The sequence below is a fragment of the Gossypium hirsutum genome, chromosome D07 (genome assembly GCF_007990345.1).
Source record: "Gossypium hirsutum isolate 1008001.06 chromosome D07, Gossypium_hirsutum_v2.1, whole genome shotgun sequence".
NCBI classification, from domain to species: Eukaryota; Viridiplantae; Streptophyta; class Magnoliopsida; order Malvales; family Malvaceae; genus Gossypium; species Gossypium hirsutum.
In genome coordinates, this window is record NC_053443.1 from 9,955,867 (window position 1) to 9,959,747 (window position 3,881).

Here is a 3,881-nt window from a genome sequence, read left to right on the forward strand (position 1 = left end):
AATTATGACAGTTACCCTGGAAACCAACAAAAATCTAATCAAATATCACTACGGTACTCGTCGCCAAACAAAAGTAATGGATCAAAGGATGGAAAGGTTGGAACAGTTGCAACGAGAGATGCAAGATCAGATGCATGAACGACTGGAAAAAATCCAGCAGGACATGTTAGAATCCCAGAACACTGTGATGAACCAATTAAAGCAGTTATTGGCTGGAGGGAATAACAAAGGAAAAGACCCCGTAGTTGATGCTGGGGAGGATCACGATGACCCTGTTTATCCTCCAGGTTTTACCCCAACTAACATCCAAGCACAACCAGAGGTGTACCCACAGAGGATACCGGTTACCGTTAGACCTCAATGTCTGGCTAGTGCCTCGGTACCAGTGCATTTTCAAATGGGCTCAGGTTCTAATCCCGGGGATAATCCCACTAATCCTGTGGTCCCAGACCTCGATGACGTGGTAGAAACAGAAAAAACAAGAATGAACCTGCCAAAACAGCTGGAGGACCGATGTAGATGGTTAGAGGAAAAATTTAGAGTCATGGAGAACATCGACTATCATCGCGGGGTTGACGCCAAGGATCTGAGTTTGGTCCCCGATTTAGTACTCCCACCTAAGTTCAAAATGCCGGAATTCGAAAAATATAATGGGATTAGTTGTCCTGAAGCTCATATAACTATGTTCTGTCGAAGAATGACAGGATACGTCAACAACGATCAGCTGTTAATCCACTGCTTCCAGGACAGTTTGATCGGATCTGCAGCCAAATGGTACAATCAACTGAGTCGTGCTAAAGTTAGTTCATGGAGAGACTTGGCGCAAGCTTTTATGAAGCAATACAGTCATGTAACGGATATAACACCCGATCGAATTACGTTACAAAACATGGAGAAAAAGCCTAGCGAGAATTTCAGGCAGTACGCCCAACGATGGAGAGAAGTGGCAACACAAGTCCAGCCACCCCTTTTGGAAAAAGAGGTCACCATGTTGTTTATCAACACTTTGAAAGCCCCGTTCATCAACCACATGTTGGGGAGTGCTACCAAGAGCTTCTCGGATATGGTAATGTCCGGTGAAATGATTGAGAACGCGGTAAGGAGCGGTAAAATCGACACGGGAGAAAGCTTCAAAAGACCAGCCCCAAGGAAAAAGGAGGGCGAAGTAAACAACGTAAGCACATATAGCAAGAGCCATTCAAAACCGATTACCGTTGGCCCTCCAAAAATGATAACCACTAGTCACCAAGCCCCCTCGAGGCAGGAACCCAACACAAGGCCCAACACAAGGACTAACATAGAGAGACTTCAGTTCACGCCCATTCCAATAACATACGGGGAACTGTATCAGAAATTATTTGATGCACACATAGTATCTCCATTTTATCTCGAGCCCATGCAACCTCCATATCCCAAATGGTATGACACGAACGCCCAATGTGAATACCATGCAGGGATACCAGGACACTCAATTGAGAACTGTACTGGGTTTAAAAAGGCGGTGGAAAGGTTCATTAAGATGGGGATTGTGAAGTTTGACGACCCATTAGGACCCAACGTAGCAGCGAATCCGTTACCCAATCATGCTGATAAAGGGGTAAACGCAATAATCGAAGGGGAGAAGAAGAGAATCAAAACCGACATTGCAGAGATAAAAACCCCATTGAGTTGGGTCTGGAGACAAATGATAGAAGGAGGTCTCATCAAACAAGATTCAAAAGAAAGGCCCGAAGGAACGAAGACGTACTGCGAGTTTCATGCTGAAGAAGACCATGACATTCGAAACTGCACTGAATTCAAGGCCTTGGTGCAAAATCTGATGGACAACAAAGAGCTAGAATTTTATGAAGAGATCAAAGGGCTTGAAAATGGAGAAGTTTATGCCTCGGAGGAGGGGTCTAAGGGAAAGGCCCCAAATCACCCAGTGGTGATTATTTCAAGGCCAACGAGTACAGGATCTGGAATACAACTGGCGCCAAGGGTCATAATCCAAAAACCTGTAGCCTTTCCTTACAAGGATAGCAAAAAGGTTCCTTGGAATTACGACTGCAATGTGATGATCACGGGAGAGGAGAACCCGATAAATGCTTCAGAAGAGGGTAATGACGCAGGTTTCTATACGCGTAGTGGAAAACGTTACGACCTGGGAAATACAAAAAGGGAACCTATAAAAGGAAAAGCCTTGGCGGTTGAACAAAATAAAACGAAGACGACCGGAATTGAACCGCAAATTAACACACCGGTGACCGAAAATGAGGCTAGAGAATTCCTAAAATTCTTGAAGCATAGCGAGTATAGTGTGGTGGAACAATTGCATAAGCAACCCGCTCGCATCTCAGTGCTCGAGTTACTTCTAAGTTCAGAGATACATCGTAATGCGTTGGTAAAAGTGCTAAATGAGACCTATGTCGCTAAAGATATCTCAGTGAACAAATTGGATCGCCTGGTTAACAATATAAATGCCGATAATTTCATCTTCTTCAACGATGATGAGATCCCGCCAGGTGGTATGGGATCTACCAAGGCCTTGCACATCACTGCCCGTTGCAAGGGGTGTATACTACCGGCAGTACTCGTGGACAATGGATCGGCCCTGAATGTTTTACCCCTGTCCACATTAAACAGGTTACCTGTGGACAGTTCTCACATGAAATCATGCCAAAATATAGTGAGAGCATTTGATGGCACTCAGAGGAAAGTGATGGGAAGAATCGAGATACCTCTATTGATTGGTCCAAATACATACGAGGTGGATTTTTTGGTAATGGATATTAAACCATCTTACAATTGCCTATTGGGGAGGCCTTGGATCCATTCTGCAGGAGCTGTACCATCGTCACTTCACCAAAAGTTAAAATTGGTGATGGAGGGTCGATTGGTGACTATAGATGCAGAAGAAGACATCATTGCATCAGTCACCGATGATATGCCATACATAGAGGCCGATAGTGAAGCGATAGAATGTTCATTCCGATCATTGGAATTCGTAAATGCCACATTTGTCATCGAGATGAGCAAAATCCCAGAGCCTAAGATATCCAAAGCTACGTTAATGAGCTTACAGCTAACGATGGGAAAAGGAGCATTGCCTGGAAGAGGATTGGGAAAATACCTCCAGGGAAGGGTCGGAGTGCCGATCCTAATTAACAAGCAGGACCGTTATGGTTTGGGATATAAGCCTAATGCGAGGGAAAGGAGGAAAGAGATGGAGAAAAAGCAGGAAAAGAGAAGAGCACATTTGTGCGGGATAGAAGTCAAGTGGGGACCGATGACCTTTCCCCATATATCTAAGACTTTTGTTTCAAGGGGAATGGTCTACCCTGAAGAGAAGGATGAGGTTACAGAAGGAAGGATTGAGAGGTTGGACATCAATGCCATATCCGCGGAAGAAAGGGTGGAAAGGAATTTGTCAGGCATTCGTCTTTGCGAACCTGGAAGTGTTTTGAATAACTGGACTGCAGAAGAGATCCCTGTAACATTTAGAACTAATTCAGAGTAATATTCAGAACACTTGTTGCCCTAAGCCTGGGGGTGATAAGAATCTTTTGTAAAAGGCACATGTCCAAAATCTAATTTCAGTGAAAACTTATCATTCAGTTTCATCTTGAGCAAATATTCTTTCATTCTTTTCATTCCCTTTATAATCATAGTATGCATACAAGTATTCTTAGATTCTTTTATTTGGGCCTCCATTTGTTCCAATAACAGGTCTTCAGATATCAACGAGATGAGCGACTCTGTTACTAATTCAGAGTCTCTATTTGAGCCAGACATGAGTATAGACAATCCTCAAGATTTTGAAGGTGACCAAGACAGCGTTTTATCTCCGGATTTGTTAAGAATGATGGAAGAAGAAGAAAAACAAATTCTACCCTATAAGG